This window comes from Ambystoma mexicanum, chromosome 6p (assembly GCF_040938575.1).
Source record: "Ambystoma mexicanum isolate Mex_15411 chromosome 6p, UKY_AmexF1_1, whole genome shotgun sequence".
Taxonomy (NCBI): domain Eukaryota; kingdom Metazoa; phylum Chordata; class Amphibia; order Caudata; family Ambystomatidae; genus Ambystoma; species Ambystoma mexicanum.
The window spans coordinates 348,218,921-348,237,895 of NC_090935.1; the positions used below are offsets into that span (position 1 = coordinate 348,218,921).

Here is an 18,975-nt window from a genome sequence, read left to right on the forward strand (position 1 = left end):
TACCTCATGCAAAACAGTACCCCATGTCTCGAGAGGCTGATGAAGGTATATTTCAGACTATTTCAGCACTGATGAATCAGGGGATTCTGGTGTAATCAGAATCATTGTGCAATACCACAGTGTATCCGATTAAGAAATCTAAAGCGGGGTTGTGGAGATTTATTCAGGATATGAGAACTCTTAACCCAATTGTAGATGCTGAGTTTCCTTTAGTTCCCAATCCGGTGACAATATTGTGCAGTGTCCCCGTAGAAACTCGATACTTCATGGTGATCTATTTGAAAAATAGTTTTTCTCGATCCCGTTGCATAAGGATTCCCAGGACTTGACTTCATTTACATTTTGCCAAAAAAGACTAAAACATAGTAGGCTACCTCAAGGGTACTGTGAATCCCCGTCGATCTTTAACAGAGTCCTACAGATGGATCTAGGCAATATCGATCTTGAAACGGCAGTGACAGAGTACGTAGATGACATATTGATTTGTAGTGCAGACATGACTCTATTCGATTAATGACTATTCTAGCAGACAAGGGATATAAGGTAGACAAGGAGAAATTACAGTATTGTCAAGAAGAGGTGTTATAAAAAGGTCAGTTGATTTTGCATGAAGGAACGAAAGTGACACCTTAGAGAGCTGAGGCAATCATGAAAACATCAAAACCAAACACAGTGAGACAAATGCAACAGTTTCTGGGTCTGTGCAATTATGTTAGAGCATGGGTGTTTGATTATATAATACGTACACAAGGTCAATTCTGCAAGCATTAAAGAAAGCACAAGTTGGTAAAACAAAGCTAGAATGGACTGCAGAAATGGAGGAAGGATTTGAAGAATTGAAAAAAGCTATTTGTACAGCCCCAGTTTTAGGGATTCCCAATTATGCTGAGGAGTTGTATTTGTTCTCACACACAGATGGGTCAGTAATGAGAGCAGTGCTTAAACATAGAACCACATTGGAGCACCCACCTTTGGCATATCACAGTAGGTTTCTATATGCAGTTATGAGAGGACACTTCTCTTGCGAACAATCTTTGGCAGCCGCCGCGTTTGCAATTGAGAAGTCCACACATATTGTCATGGGCTGCTCTATGACTCTTTGCGTGGGGCATGCTCTATTTGCTATTCTAGAGAAACCCAAAGGCACATTGACATACCAAAGAGCTTCAGTTTATGAGGTAATGATTTCTAAAACAGCGATTAAAATTGTAAGATATAAAATAGTGAACCCTGCTACGTTCATAGCTGAACCCGTAGAAGAAGGTGATCATGTGCATGACTGTGCTATTTATGTTGACTTTTATGATGACATACCCTGTGTAAAGGAGAATGCTTTAGCGGGAGGGTAGATTCTGTTTATTGATGGTTCTTTGAAAATTGATCAGACTAGTGGGGAAAGGCATTCAGGCGCCATGGTAGTAAGACACAGATTAAAAGGTGAATTTGAAGTAGTAGTAAGCGAAAGACTACCGTCTCACTTTTCAGTGCAAGCAGCAGCATTAGTAGCGCTTATTGTCGCACTTGAGAACCATGAAGGGAAGGAAGTGATGGTGTACAGTGACTCTGCCTATGTGACATCAACCATACACGCAGGGTTGGCACGTTGGAAGAGGAGGGCCTATCTCCACGCAGACGGCACTCCAGTGCAACATGGGTCCTTATTGGAGAGACTCATTAAGGCACTACAACTCCCAGTATCCATAGCGGTTGTTAAATGCACAGCGCATACTAAGTGAACAGCTTTTATTTCTTGCGGTAATGAAGCCGCAGACTTAGAAGCCAAAAGGGATGTATATTCTCCATACATTTTGAGTTTTGATAATGAGAGCATTAAAGCAAACTCATTTACAACTATGTTAGTACAAGAGGGGTTTAATAAATTGTCAATAACCAAATTAAAGACATTCAGGGAAGTGCACCACAGGAAGAGCAAGAACTGTGGAAATGAAGGGCGTGTTCTTTATCCCACACGGAAGCATTATGGTGACAGGACAGCACTGGAAAGCCAGTGATGCCAGTAACTTTATTAAAAGTCCTGCTTGAACAGCTACATTGCCCTGTGCATGTAACTAGAGAAAGTCTTACTGCTAGTATTGTAGAAGACTGGTTAATTCCTAATATGTTGGAACATGTTGCACTATTTATGGTGAAATGCATTGTGTGTCAAAGGTTTGCTGCTGGGCCTAAACTGAGAACAATTAGAGGAGTAATACCTCGAACGAGTGGTCCTTTTCAACATTTACATGCTGCAGACATGTAATGGATATAGGTATCTATTAGTGGTGGTGTGTCCCTTTTTTAGGTGGATCGAAGCAGGTCCGTGTACACACACAGATGCCACTTCCACAGTGAGGTTTTTAGTGCACAAAGCATTTCCGAGGTGGGGTGTGTGTGAAGTATTGAGATCCGATAATGGACCACATTTTGTTAATGAGTTATTTGAACAAATAGGGCTTTGATTAAGCATAAAACACACGTTTTCTTCTGTGTATCACCTGCAAGCGATCAGGATATGTGAGGGACTCAACGTCCACTGCAAAGAAAGGATTGCCAAGATCAAATTGAGTCTGAAAAAGGGATGGCTCTATTGCCTACCCCTGGCCTTACGTGCCCTTCGGAATCAGCCAGGTTCGGACCACCACTTCACCCCGCACAAACTAGTGACAGGGCATCCAATGAGAACGCCCATTACACCTCTGTCTAGGATTAGGAGCGATGCCCAGAGTGTAGCTAAAACTTTAGGTGATGAGATTCATGATTATTTGACATGTATGACCTCTAGTATTTCTTTCATTTCAAATCAAGTCAAGCATCAAGGCGGTCGGTCTAGAAACACTGAAGAAGATAATTCTGCAACCAATCCAAGTGAACTATTACCAGCACCTACGTTATATGCTGGGGAGCTAGTGTTGATTAACAGTTTTACCAGGAAGTGGCATGAGCCACGTTTACATGTCCCTTTTATTGTTGAGGAAGTGTTCCCTTCTGCTATTAAAATACACGGAAGAAGAGCTTGGTTGTAAGGAAAGACCTTCCCTCCCATTGTTACCGATCCAGAAGCAAGACAAGAAGAAGAATTTCCGCGTGTACAGACCCGAACGATGACCAAGAAGAAGGATGATAAAACAAGTGATTAACGAATACTTTATTTGGACTGGAATTCAATAAACACTCCTTACATATATATTTTAGCAGAGAGTGCAAAGACTTGCAGAGAATTCCAGGAATTTTGAAATAAACTTTAAGAAATACATTGGGGCAGAGAATAATACATCAGAGTTATGATTAAACGTCAGTTCTTGATCCGAAATTGGAAATGAGATCAGTATCCAGATTCATTTTGTGCAGAACATTTGTTTTGAAGTGATAAAAACATATGGTACCTGCCACAAGTGACATTCATCGGCTTCTGCTTGCTGTCTTTGTGTTCATACTTCAGTCTTTCCCTGCTCTTGTTAGAAGAGACGTTAATATTCACATTTTCTTGAAGGATCCTAAAAACGGTCCAATGATAAGAAGACTTCTTATTGCTATAATTGAACACATTTTACAGTTGCAAATATAAAAAAACTTGATGATTGTATTTGAAATGATTAATGAAGGAAATGGCACGGTTATAGAGAATGAACAAGTTCAGCAAGTAGTAGGATGGCACGAGAAATGGATGCCCTGATTTTTATGCATGATATATATTTGCATAGTTGTTCTCCTCTTTTTGGTCCTCATATTTCACAGTGTCTCTCATCTCAGTACTTCTGCTGAAAAAAGAGTTTTTATGGTTCACCCTACCGTGAAAACAAATAAGACAGTCTTTTTGATTTCTATAAGTATATTGGGAGACACAAAAAAGATTCAGAGGAATATAATGAAGGGATAAATACCTATCTGGATAACACAGCTCACCTGGGAAATAACATGTGGTATCAAAACATGAAAAAAATGGGGGAAAAAGCATCTAAGGAGGATTGTTACGTCTGCTCTCTCATCCCCTATGCCATGAATACAGTAAGGACTTGAATTGCAAAAGAGGTTCTAGGGCATGATGCAAAGTGCCTCAGTCCTCTTACAACATTTATTACATGAGGACAATTCCAAGCAAGTTGGGCAGCTTTGCGATGGAGATCAAAATGGACGTTTCCATCCCAGGATGACTACATCAAAACCATACAAATAGAGAAGGAGCCTGGATGGAAGACGAAGATGCTTGCGTATCCTGCTGCAGGACAGGACAACGTGATCATTGAAGAAATGAAGATAATGAATTGCCCTGATGTGATGGAAATAGCCAGATCACCTGGATGTTGGGAACAAACTCAATTATTGATCTATGGATGAGTGAATTCTAAGAACGGATGGGGAGAAGCAATGATGTCCTGTGCAGCTCATCTGCTGAAAACATATTATGTACAAGAGGTACAGAAGGTGAATTATGGATGCTTAAAGTCATGGGTCAAGCACTCCAAACTGTTGACATGGGTAGAAGACGAATCAGGCCCAGTAGTTGTAATCCCACTGGTTAATGCAACACTATGCTTCAGAAGACACAGGAAGAACCATGTGGGATATAACAAAAAATGCAAAACCACAATTGATGTTCCCAGGATGGGAGGAGGTACAGCCATCCTTATGGACCGTTATTGGGTTTGTGGATCTAGAGCATACATGAGGTTGCCCAAGGATTGGGGCGGAGTATGTTCTTTGGTGTTCATCCATGTTCCAGCTTTAGTGATTCCCCAGAGTGATTTGAACATTGGAGAATTTCCAAAAATAGATGCCCACTTGAGTAAAAGAAGATCGCTTGAACTTCTCTGACGGGCAAGAAGAGAGAATTACTTCTCAGCCAAATCGATAACAGCATATGACTGACAATACTGACAACTATATTCATGCCTGGGATCCAAAGTCTGGCGAACGCCAAGTGGTTACGGATCACTAGATGGGAGCTTCTGCAGACAATCAATGCTATCATAAAGGGATTCAATGCCATTAAGGAAGAGTTGAGGGCCATATGACTGATGACCCTCCAGAATAGGTATGTCCTTGATATGATCACAGCGATAGAATGAGGTGTTTGCGCCAAAATTGGGCCATCATGTTGCACATTCTTACCTTCTCATGATGAACAAAATGGAACCCTGAAAGAGGCCATAATGTTGTTGACAACCCTGCATGACAAGAAAGATGGAAGTTGAGACCAATGACATTGAAGATGGCAGCTGGTTTGCCTCTCTGTTCACGTGGATTCTACAATGGTTGGAAAATATATTCAAAATTCTTGGAGTAATATTGGTACTGGTGATGTTTGGATTCTGTATAGTCAAGATAGTGATTGCCTAATGCAAGAAAATGGCAAAGAAAGTGGTGGCGATGAAGATTATGATCGACGTCAGACCTGAACCAAACGCTAAGGAGCTGACTGATGATGCTGTCAGGAAATACATAGAGGCCAGAATTATAGCACATGCAGGAACGATGTTTCTGTACCCAGAAGTATGTGGGACGATGGGTCTATTGTACCCCGAATGGAAAAATGCAATTACATGACCTGGAGTGTAGCTGAACATGTCAAATCAGCAGGCACCCTGAGGGAGTTGATGAAGATCTGGACACCAAAGAAATACTTCTTCAAGAGAAAATATCAGGATGTGGAAATAATTGTGGAGGCCGCCGAGGACTCGACCAGAGGGGGAATGTCGAGGAGCAGCTGCATGCCTATGCAGTAAACCATGCTCCCCTACTTCCCATATGTTGGAAGCCTGAGCTTGTGCCGTGTTTGACACCAGTAGTTGTGCCAATATCGCAACATATGCTCGAACGAAGATACCCATTGAGACAATCCTATCGAATGTATCCCCGAAGGATAACAATTTGAGGGAGGAACTCCCTGAAGGAATATAACAAAGAGTAAAGAAAGAAGCCTGTGACTTCATAAGAGGGTATGAACGACGTCTCAGGATACTAGTTGAAGAGGATGTATCGATCCTACAGAAATTAATAATGTAGTAAACAATCAAGACTTTTATATACGAAAAAAAAAGATAACACTTGCACAAAGTGCTGCAGAGAATCAACCATTCAATAATTGTACAGATGCTGAAACGCAAGTAGACTGTGTTATCTTAGAAGCTGGCTATATGTAGTAAATAGAATGCAGGTGAAGCCACCATTGTATAGGAGCTGGACATCGGTATCATGAATTTTAGTAAACCAGGACCCATGAAGGAGAATGGGAAAATTGTGTTGCAGCAAGAATAAGCTGAATCATGAAGCCGCATGACGAGGTTGTTTGGCCTCAAATCAAGACTGAAGCAGACAATTTCAGCTATCTATTCTGGAAAGGAGTGGACGTCCAAAGGACGAATCATCTCTTGTTAAGGTGCAAAGAAAGAATGTCAATAGTGCCAACTTTCATTAATTTAAGACATTTAAAAGCTGCAAAATGGACCAAATCGTGGTCTCCTGTCAAGTGAGCCAAGGATAAAAACAGATTTCGGACTCAGAGTGCTAGAACACAATAGTGAGTACCTGCACTCCCGTGTATTCTCAGAGACAAGGAATTTGGAAGGCCAAGTTCAAAGACAATCTTCATGGCAGAAGGCATGGGCGATGAGAGATGTTAGGCTAATTGGTTGCGGGGGTAGAGTCAGGCCCATCTCCTTTCACCTGGGCCTGGGCTTACATGCTGCTAAGTGAACCGAATGTTCCAGACATGCACAATTGTGCCAACCAATTTTAGAGGTCCATATAACGAGGGACCTTATAGTTTGAAAACCAATAAGAAACGATGTATCTAATTTTTTCAAAGATGCCATGTTTTAGAGGTAGGCATATGTAGTCCACCTGACAGTGGGCAGCCAATTACAATCTTAGTTCCTAGAGATGATATACTTAGGTGTTCCCCTAAAGCCTATCCCGATCCCCAGTTGTTTTTTTTTATTATTTGTCACGTAGTATGACGTCACCTCTGACGTATTTTGTAATCCAAAAGGTATGATTTGTGAAAAGATTGCAGAGAGGAATCGAGTGTACGTCCGTTGATGTTCGTTGAAACTCCCTGTTTCAGATAATGGTTAATAAAACAGTACTTTGCCAACGTCCTGAGTAGATTCGGTGATTTGGACTCAGAGTTATTCTGTTTGAACCCATCCATTGCATGCATTTTCTTAAAGGGCCCTGAGCTCAGGAAGGTTTTGTGAGATTTGTTAAATTTAATGAGTGTTTTCTTCTTCCTAAATTCCCTGGGAAGACTATTTCACTGTATGGGGCCATATACTGCAAACCATCTGTCTCCCCTGGAGACATAGAAGGATGGCGGGACAACCAAAAAACGTTTATCGCAGATCGCAATGCCCGAGATGGTTGTTATGGTATCAGTTGTTTGGCCAGGTAGATTGCTGCCAAGCTATTCAAGCAGTTGTAGATCAAACAGAGGATCTTAAAATCGATTCTATCGCTCACCGACAGCCAGTGAAGGGACCAACTGCCGCATTTTGTGCCTTCTGTAACTGGTTCAGATGTTTTCGTGGAATGCCAGCTAACAGGCCGTTGCCATAGTCTAACTGGGAATTGATCAATGCCCCCACAACAGTGGCATGGTGGTCAGATGGTACATATGGAAGAGCGATCTGCAACAGGCACAAAGAGTGGAAGACTGTTTGAAGTTTCGTGCCTACCTGATTTTCACATCCTAGATTGTCTTGCCCAATACAACCCACATTTTTGATCTTTGAGGCAAAGTTGAGGTTGAAGCCCAAAAAGCATGTGTTGGGCGATTGCTTCTCGTCATCTTATATAAGTTGTATGCGTGTAAATCATAATAAATAACTACATACATACATACAATATCTTATCTTGTCTGAGTATGTCCACAGAGGTTCATAAGAGGTAATGTGTTATGGATGGTCAGCTAACCTTGCAATCAGACTTCTTTTTGCCTACACCCACATAAAAATGTACTTAGAGTTCATCACTCTACCTTTGTCCCTCAAACTGCATGTATATTTTGTAAAAATATGGAAAAAGCAACTGTACAGTAGGCAATTCAGTAGTGTCCAATTTACAGGTCCAGTTTACCAGCCCCTCTCATCCTGAATTCTGTAATCTGCTGCCCACATAACGTGCTGTGCCGTGAATAGCTCCTTATGTCTGAGATACTCCTGCTGCTGCTACAGCGCTTCAATAATCCTAGGAGTTATATGAAATACCTAAATGCTGTTAGAATTATTATCAAATAAATCATAATTTAAATGGGTGCTTTTTATAGTGCTTAATGCCCGAACCGTCTAGCGTTTAAGCGCTGCAATAATCGCTGTCATTATTATTACTCACTCCTGGTTTTCAATGTATCAGTATCGGCTGGATGAAGGGCTCAGTCGTCCCCACTGAAGTTTTTAACACGTGTTGCACGGCACTGTCCTGTGCCCAATGAAAGCACGGTGTGCTTGAGCTACCCGCACAGTGTGTTAGCAATATATTTGTTTTCGTTTTATTTGTGTTTATAATATATGTTATCATTGAACTTGGTGTCAAGCTACATGTATGTTTTTCAATTTTCCTTGCCCATCATGACACACATCACCAAGGATCGGGTGGCCTACAGGGAACTCTGGTCTGCACCCTGGGCTTCTTTTGTGTGGTTACCTATGTTATTTTCAAATTTTCTTGTAAAAAAAGGGTTGGGTTTGCTGAAGATCTGTAATATTTGGCCACTTTGAAAATGTTTTCCAAGGCCTCTTTTGGTTCCCAGTCCACTCCTGCACATGCCCGTAAAAAACCTGCATGCATTTACGTGCAATCATAACATGTGATCCGTTCTCGGGTAACACTTGAGGTGCTGTGGTGCAAGCGGAAGACAAACAGAAAGGGATTACAAAATACCTCAGCACAAACAAAGAGCAATGATGTCATCCATCAAGCAATACGAGTTGGGAAACATCCGTCACGCACGCACGCTATCCTCACACGAGAACAGAAAGACTCCAGAGAAAATTGCAATGTACACAGAACAAGCCACTCCCTGTTGGCAGAGGCAGGACTCCTACCTGCAGCGCCTTCCTGGAACAGGTCAGCCTTAAAGCAGGAAATAAAGAACACACAGCGACTTCCGGGAAAGCCGGGATAATACCTTCAGCTGACCCAAGCCAGCCCATTCTGAGTGCCACTAGATGCCAGCGCCCATTGTCACTCACAATCTCTGACCACTGTACATTCCTCTTTCACTGGACGGCTGTTCTGTAGAACCTATGTTGTAATATATCGATTCGTCTATACAGTCCCCCGGAGCGGGAATACACACCCAAATTGAAAGCTCCCCATCTATAATTTTATGTTGCCCATGACAACCTTTTGAACAGCTAGCTAGGGTACAAGTTAACACGTGCAAAGAGTTCCCACATTTCCTGTAACATTACAAGCCTGGCCACTCCGAGTGGTAAATTGCTGTGATCTGAAACATCCTCCTGCAGCTGTGCACAAGCCTATTCTTTCATTGGGGTCCGAGGAAGCCTCATTATACCTCAGTTTACCTCCGGGCCTAGGGCACTGTACAAATGCATAACTAAATAACTAAATAAATAAATAAATAAATACTGGCCTCATAAACCCTCTGTATACCAGCTCCAGATTTAGGGATGTCATTTCACCAAAATGCTAGGGGTAGCGAAAATGACACCACACGACCCTTGACCTCTGATGACATCACAGGAAGTGATGCCATCTGACCCCACCCCGATGTAGCATCACGGGAAGCGATGGAGCTTAACCTTTCAACCCTTGACAAAACAGGAAGTGCCATCACATAGCATTGTTATGTAATAAATTATTATTATTGTTTCTAAGTACACTATGAAAAATATGGTTACGGTATCACTGTAAAGTGATATACATTGCATACAAGAATGGATCACCTTATGTATCATTAATATCAGTGCGTATAGGCCCATGTTACCAAATAACTGTGAATGTAAGCAGACGTCCAAGGCCAAACGATAATGATGTGTTATTATATAGCACTTACGCTTAAGCGCTTTATATAGAACAAATAAACATACAGTATCAACCAACCTGTGTTGGTACTCATTTATCAACCTCAGCAAGAAGAAAGGCTGAGATCACCATGTTGGGAATCAAATCTGCAACTTGCAGATCACACACACATTGCAGCGGCAAGCGCTCTACCCACTGAGCTATCTTACCGGCTATAGCTACCAGAAAACCAACCACTCCAGAAACAAACAGCCACATGCTGCTGGCCAAAACCGAGGAGCCTCAACAAAAAACAATAAAAATGTTTATTTTTTTTTCTCTTTTTTTAGGTGTAGCAAGGGAGGCCACAGGGGTAGCAAGGGATACTTCAGTGGTCGCAATTGCGACCCCTGGCTACACCCAAATGATGTCCCTGTCCAGATTTGGGTGGGTACAGTTTATGGGCACTCTTTCTTGTGTTAGAGCGATAAGAAATTGTATTATGTGCACCTTAAACTCAAAATATGGTTGGTGACTTCTCAAAGCACTGACAGAAACATATTCCAAATGGGAAATGTTGCCATTTTCAAATCTCTTTGCCATGCTACAACGTGTTACTGTGGAGAGAAAGAATTTCAACTGCGTTCTCAGTTGTTAGGTCCAATGTTCCCTCTAAGCTGAGCGCATGTGCGCTTGCCCAGCTTCCTTCTGGGTGCCGCTCAGAAGATTTTTAGCATCGCACACAGACAATTCTCACCTATTCAAAAATATTTAATAAGGCACAAACCACAGCAATTACCTGAAATTGTCTCTCTATTAAAATAAGCAACTATTCTTGATATTCTGCTAATTTGCATTACACTGCTATGCACCTAAAATTCCTAACAGCAAAATACAACAGAAGAGGTAAAAAACTAATATGAAAAACTGGCTCCAGGAGCAGAAGAATCTAACCAAGATATGCCTGCACACATCAAACAAAATGTTTCCCGCCCCACCCATGGCTCCTAAACCTGACTCTACCACACTTTCACCTTATGACTAACTTCTGCCTCAGAGTACATTAAGATACTACCGGACAACCTTGACTCTTCCTCTTTTGGCACTGCGAAATGTTAGCAGATGTGTACCTACATCCACTTATTTTATGTTTATTGTAACATGAATAACGTTCACGCGCCAGAATTTCTGTTACTCATTGTGCCTTACCAAAAGCATCACCCACACTATATAATCTAACCACCAGCTCAAATATCGGATACTGACTGTAAGTAAGCAGGCTACTTGGATGCGTAACCAAATCCCATACTTCCTCTTTGTACATATGTCACGCAAGTGCTTTGAAGCAGACCATTTGTAAGCAAATACATTATGAAACTCAAATATTAATTTGTCCTCTGATGTTCAGCGTCTCCTACTTAAGCATTACTAACATTATCCTATAAGTAGAGAGCAACATTGCAATATCATTTACTTAGCCTACTAGGGATAATGAGTATGCACTATGCCTGGGATTACTCTTCCATACTCTCAGGGCCCTGGATATTCAGACAGGAGAATGCTTTTCACACAATCTGCATAATTTCCAAGTGTTCAGAGTTCCTTTGGACATAGATCTTCACACATTATGTGGTAACTCGCTTCTATACAAAAACAGTTTCACTGAGCGCTTGTGTAATCCTACACAATGAAATAAGGGTGGGGTATGTTGCAAACAATCTTGTATGCACTGCAAAAGAATTGTGTACATGCAGAGTCATGACATCCTTAAAATGCACATCATATGTTGAGGCATTCAAATATGCCTTGCTTGCAAAGTATTGTGGGTCTGCAAATATCCCAGTGAGTGTCTACTGCTACAATACCTCACTTTTTACAGTGCTCTATCAACTAGTATTGGAGGCAAGCGCACAGTGGCCGGGAAAGGGTATGGGTGGAAGCATCACTCCTTGTGGGTGATGAACAAAGCAGCACATTTCAAAGACGAAGTCCAACATTTCGGAAAAGTGCACTGAAGGAAATGTGTTGCGTGTTTGCTAAAGGCTAGTAAATTCTAGTACCCATCTAGAGAACAGCACCTTCTTTTTCTTTCTATGCTCAACTGCTGAGGGCTTTTCAATATAACCATGTGTTCTGTGTGTGCAGTCTCTAGCATCTCCCTGCATCTTATTTAACTAATCACAAAAAATTACATAAGAGAGATGCATAGTTATAGAAGAAGGCACTAAATAATTTGTATCTCTGATGAATTGATGCAAATAACTAAAAAGGCACATATGTGTGATTTTCTTCAACAGGTCTCCCTAATAAACCTCAGTAAGGCTCTTGTTTAATTTGATCTAGGATGTGGTGTGGCAGGTTGGGCAAAACTATACACTTTATTATGTGCCCTGTCATTTCACTCCCTATGTCAGAGGTACAAACAGGGCTCTAATCAGATTTTGCTCCCTACTTGGAGTCAAATGATTTTTCAGGGAGTAAAAAAAGTAATTATCTTTGCCAATAGGGATACTTTCTGCTTATTAAAAGATGTTCTTTCCCTATAAAATTCCATTTGAGATCGGCATTAATATTAGAGTTTGTTCCTTCCTATGCCACTGCTCTACTGGTCACTAATTCGAAAAAATATCAGTAGAGCTTTGTGGGTTGAAGCAATGATATGTTCATTGTTTCTCGTTTTTGTTAGGCACATTTTCCTTTTTTAGGGATTAGAAATGCATGATGCATAGGTCTCTTAGCTCTAAGGCTGGTGTTATCACTACCCACAGGAGAACGTAATGTGGATCGTAAGCAGAGGCACAGGGATTTTGGTTCATCAAATTCTAAGGTGCAGTTATTCTGATGCAATTGTCATCCTTACACAAATGATTAGAAGCATGTTGTCCTGACCCTTGAATTACTTCATTAAAGTGGCACTTGAACTCCTTTCAGCAAATTTGACGCATTGCTTTTTAATTGCCATTAATCCATTGGCAAATGTATTCTGTGTGAGTTTCTTGACAGCCACATCAGTTATGACAAGAGATATTTGAGGGCCACAAACGCCAGGGATGTCGTTTGCAGCAGTAACAGGCTGACAAGCCAGCCTATTCAAGGAGTGGAACCCACCTACCCCAACCCACCACCAAGAGCTAACCTACCTAACAGTCAATGAACAATAACGCACCAGCCTTGATGAAGACCCTTTGGGTCGAAACGTGTGCCGGCTGACCAAGAGATTATCGCATCAAGAAAAAAATTCCCTTTTTTTTGAAAAATCAGAATACAAAGAAACATTTCTTTAAGAATAAATATTGGTTGCAAGAGATATCTGGGAACACTACTAAGAGATATTTGTGTTTTGTAATACAAATTTGTGATTTTCCAGTGGCATAAAACATACAGGGCCTCATTTAAGACTTGGGGCGGTATCAATGTGTAAATCTTTCAGAATATTGCCCAAACGAATTACTGTTACCGCTACTTGGTCCGGAGGAATTTCCACTGGATTACAACTGGTGGTAGCGGTGTAATTCCCTATTCATATTGAGTCCATTGGACTAAATGTGGCTTTTTGGCGGAATTACCGCAGTGGAAATTCCAACCATTTCAGTGCCGAGTTGGAGGATTTACCTCCAGGATTTTCCTGCATGCAAATCTTCCACTCCAGGCCCGAAATCGTAATTTGACATAGTGGTAAAGTTGGCAGCAAGGGAGTTGCCGCCAAATTTACCACTTAGCGCCAAACTCATAATGAGGCTGAAATTTTTCTCTGTGCAGAAGTACGTTTTCAAGGTACTGTGGCAGATGTTGAAGTCTTGGACTGGTTGATGAGTTTTCTGTATAATCAGATATGATACATTTGATTTTGGTTCATGTGTTTGGAAAAAGTATTGTAAGATTTTTAAAGAATTGCAGTGGCTGGGAAAAGGAAATTCCTTTCCAAACTCTGTTCTGCGACGGTAGCTCACAAAGTGGCTTACCTCATCAGTCAGTTGCGCACATGGAAAATAATGTGCGCACAACAGCCAACCGGTTCCGCACATAGAGAAAAATAATTAGAGGGAACATTGGTTAGGTCCCTGGCTGGAAAGAGGGGGGAGAGTAAACTGTGAGATACGTAAATCACATCTATTCCATGTTGCGTTCTCTCTTAGCGGTGTCTGGTGATTTTTTTAACTGGAGAGGCATAAATGTATGCATGGAATATGTATGAGCGACTGAGCGCAGTGATGGAGCTCGAACCAAACTAAGGGAGCTTTGGGAGTGGAGGGCCTACTCCCCCACCACTGATGATTTTTTTTAAAAAAAAGAATGGGTTAAAATGGTGCACTTTACAGCACTTTTTTGGGTAAAAACTGGGTACAAACCCCAACTGTTTATGATCAGTTTTGTATAGTAGCACATGAAAAAACACAATAGATGCTAGGCACAGAAAGTGCTAAGGATAATTTTCTAATGCATTTTCATGATGCATTTGCCCACAAAATGGACCAATACATACAACATTTTAATGCAGGCTGTGCCCATGCATGGTCATGCAGGTTGCATCAATATATGGCAGTATTACCATATAAGAATCACCTTCCAGTAAAAACTGCCATACCACAGGACACACACATGGCTCACCTGCAACCACCAATGTAAGCCAGTCTAGCCACATAAAACCACTCATCATGTCTGTTTTACCCTTGATACCAAATAAAAAGAAAAACATGCAATCCAACATTAAGAAGGTAAATGGGGTCCTCAACAAAGAAACAAAAGAAATGCATAGTGGGGGACCCGCCCCTGCTCAGAGGCAGGCTGCACAGTCTCCTGTGCAAATAAAGCACACAGTGGACTGTGCTGCCACTCAGGTGAGGGGGCGGCCTGCCAATCAGTAAAGGGGGATGCGCCCCCTCTGCCCATAGTGATAGGCCGCCATGGCCCCTTTTGTAATCATATCACTGGTTATAACACTAGTGAATAAAATTACATAGCACATTTAACTAATGTGAGCAACTCTAGGCACTATCAGGTGTTATGAAGTTGATAGAATGAGTGCTATAAATCATACAATCTGAAACTGACTAGGGGTTGCCTAGCAAGACGTTCATTATAGACCGGCCTCTTGATAATTAAGGCAATCCACTGGGGTTCAAACCTGTGACCATCATATTACACACAGATCTCTGCAGAAGAGGGCTTAGCGCACTGAGCTATCTGACCTCTCCTCAAGGATTATTCGTGAAGCTGAGTATGCTGGTAAGTGCTTGCCCCAACTCATGTGGGTGATTTTGAAAAAGGAAACATAAGCATGAATTCTGGACATCCATTTAATTGCACTGGAATAAATAAAAACATCTATTTATCCATAAGATACAAATATAACAGTGACCAGCCTTGGCGACGAGGCGGAACACTGCAAGAAATTACGCACCCGTGCATTCATGTTAGAATAACTTATAAGGTAGCTCAGTTAGTTAAGATCATGCTTCAGAGATCTATGTGCATCATGAAGGCAGTCACGTTTTGAAACCCAGCAAGGCCGACTTAGGCCAGTAAATTGAGCAGCGTCAAATTGGCTAATAACAGTTCCTATTATTAAAGTGCTTAGAAGTAGGAGGAATCAGACATTAAATGTTATATTAGCCTGATATTATTGTTATTAGAGGAACTATGTAAACACTTAACATTCATTAACTACATTTTCAGATGCAAACAAGTCCAGAAATCAGAAGAAAGCTAACTGACCTTTTTTTTAAATATTTGATTGCAAAAAGGCAAACGCAAGGAAGATGATCAATTAAATAGGCAGCATTTTAAGAAAGGTACGAGGACGGAGACGTGAACAAGGGAAGAACATACCATGTTTACCATCAGTGACAGGACTAATAAGATAGAGGTAAAAATTAAACGTGAACATAAAAGGCTACAAAAATATATAGCAAATTAACCAGCAACGACTGATGTGTTCCAGCCTGAAGCGGTCTATAAAAATGTAACATTATCATTAGTCATTCTTTTTTGTGCTACTGAAACACCAACATTTTCCGGTATAGAATGAGACATAAAAACATGATATCATTATGCATGTATTTGTGATAAGGAAACAAGGTGACTAGAGACTACGGCAAGATGACCCCTAATAATTCAGCTCCATGACCAGTTAATTAGACAGGGTAGCCAAACACAAGAGGTGTTGGCTGGAAGGCTTAGAATAAAAAAATGTGTATCCTTTATTGTGCATATAGTTTTAAAACATGTTAACACCTTACACAAATTCATCATAGTTCATACATTACCACATCATAACAAGTCTTGTTTTATCAAAAATTCATCTAAAAACATTTCATTATGACCTCTTCTACATTTTAAAACCTTTCAAGCATATCATTTATATATTTCAATAAATATGTTTAAATTTCATTTGAAGGAAATGACCATTACAGACCTAAAATTCAATTTGCTCACTCTGCCTTCCCACAGGATGTTCCGACTCTTCATATTGTTTACTAGTTTAATAATCGTTAAGAATTGAAACAGTGCTTTGCTCAATGGGTAAGATATTTTTTATCTGCACATACTCCAAAGTATTTGTCCAGTGATACTTCCACATCGATCTATACATTTCTTAAAACATAGCATTCGTTGGTCCATTAGATGTTGTATTGACTCACTCTCTTTTACACAATATCTACAGCATTCCACGCCCCCCTCCATTTCCCCAAATTGAATCTAGTCGGTAAAATATTAATTCTAAATCTCATTAGAGTGTAGCCTACTTTCCAGGAGGGATAAAAGGTACTGCGCACAGACACTCAGTCTTTTGTGGTAACTACCAATATTTTGGTATCTTTCATAGCTTCCTATTACGTCACATGTTCTGCACCAGTTAGCATGCCAGAACCTATGTTTAAAACTCCCAGGGACCTGATCAAGTAGTGTTCTCTCCAGGCCCTGGTCTTCCAGCGCCTTTATAGTTGCCCCAATTAAGCTATTACAGAGGTGTTCTTGTTTTTCTGTGAATTCAGCAAAAACATACTTTTTTCTAGCCTACTTTTGAACTCATGGCATGATAGGATTCTTTCCATACAATATAGGTCTCCAAAGATAGCAGTCCCAATTCAAATCTAATTACACCAATGGGTACTGCTCCTGGAAGCCTTAAATCCTTCTTCCAAATAAAAGCCTCCAGGTCGCAAAAGTCCTCTTAGTAAAGAATATGGTGAATCACTTAGGATGATCTTAGTTTCATAAAATTTCAGTAGAGGATTTATGGAGAATGTACCAAATTTATAGTTAAAATTCCTCATCTGTGCCACCGCTGTTACTGCCTTTGTATAAAAGCCTTCCATTCATTTTTTTCTTAGATGGGGTGTTCAAAATATCAATACTATCGGCCTCTCTCACCTGTATTCCTCCAAGCCAGAGTGGCCCTTTTTTTTGCTCGCTTTCCTGCCGTTAACGTGATCAAGAGGGTTTTGCATATGTTTATAACTAAGTCATTTTCTGAGCAGTATTCAGCCAGGCTATTCAAGAGTCTTTGGATTCCCACTTTGGTACAGTCTAACAAGATCATATCTGCGTAGGGAATCCAAAAGACTCTAGTGCCCAAAATGTTAGGGGCAAATGATGAAGCCTATTCTAAGCAATTACCTACGTCTGCCGTATAGGGATTAAAAATAAATGGTGCCAGGATACAGCCTTGGTGAAGGCCATTGTTAGTTCCAATTTTACCTGATAGTAGGACCTCCTGATTTAGACGCGTCCTAATGACTGAGTTTCCGTGTAAATGCATTAGGGGGGCCAATTAACCATTCAGAAGTCCCCAGTCAGCCAGCTATTTTCATAACTTGTTTCTGTCTACCCGATCGAAAGCCGGGGATAAATTGATCGATGCTATGCATATTTCTTTGTACTCGCCCTCCCATGCCAGATGTTGAGCCTATTTCAAAATCCACCCTGCTAGGATCATACCAACATCCGATCGAAATCCCAGCTGATTCGGTTTAAGAATATCATTTGCTCTGGCTGATTTTTCTAATGGAGAAAGTAGTATTGCCCCAAATATCTTAGAATCAGCATCAAGGAGGGCCACTGGCCTGTAATTTTCTGGTTCCTCTCGATCTCCTTTTTTTTACAAAAAAACAGTATGCGTGCTTCCTTGCAGGATTCTGGGGTAGCTCTTACCTGGATAATCAAGCAGAAACATTTCTCCAATGCTAGAAACCACAAGCTAGGATTTGTGTTCATGACCTTATTACAGAGGACATTTGGCCTCAGGGCTCTTGAGTTACTTCTTTTGCATATAATGTTCTTAATGTTTTCTGCTGTAAGTACTATTTCCCAATTTACTGATTTGGAGCTTTCCCAATTGCTTGTACAATCTGCTGATTTGTTGTATGGTTGCGAGAAATAAGAGATCAAACTCTGTTCCCTAATAGGATTAGATTGGACTTCATTCTGATATTTCTCTTTTTGTTTTATCAGTTTCCAATTATTACTATAATTTTTTCCCCACATACAAGTCAACATTTTTCACTGTTTCTTTGTTAAGCCTTAACTTTCAAGTCTTTCAGTCTATTTTCATAGGCCTGTTTTAATTTCTTTAAACTATTTGTATTTGTAAAGTCGCTCCCCCTACTTTGATGAGCCTTCTTATTCCTTTCCTATATTCACTTTCCATTAATCGAATGTTCGGGTTATAACTAGGCCTCTTTTGTGTCATCCTGGGTTTCCTCGGGTTAAGGGAATTATTTTTCTAAACACTGGAACTTTGTGGATTTATCATATTTCATTGTGAATTTTACCATGACAGTCCCAGATACCTTCATCCATTTTTTTGGTTAAAATTATTTATGTCCCCTACTGCCCAGGTTAGTCTATTTTTTCCCATAGATGCTTCTATGTTAGTCATATAACTCGCAGGACCTAAAGTCAGGAAAGCATACAAAGTCACTAATAGCCACGCATGGTCACTAGGGAATCCGTTTGCACCCCGTACTTATATTTACATTTTTGAAGTTCCCCTTATGTAAAAACAAAATC

At 40.6% G+C, this 18,975-nt stretch overlaps 1 protein-coding gene across 3 annotated transcripts in view; it reads right to left on the reverse strand.

Moving 5' to 3' along the window:
• Positions 1-18,975, reverse strand: part of PRLR (prolactin receptor) — an 850,394-nt gene that overhangs the window by 792,213 nt on the left and 39,206 nt on the right. Inside the window, exon 2 of one of the 3 annotated variants that reach the window (XM_069627117.1) lies at positions 3,384-3,494. The exons of the other annotated variants lie outside the window; for them this stretch is intronic. The gene's annotated coding sequence lies outside the window, so the exon portion shown is untranslated. The remainder of the gene's footprint in view (positions 1-3,383; positions 3,495-18,975) is intronic. 3 annotated transcript variants of the gene reach the window in all.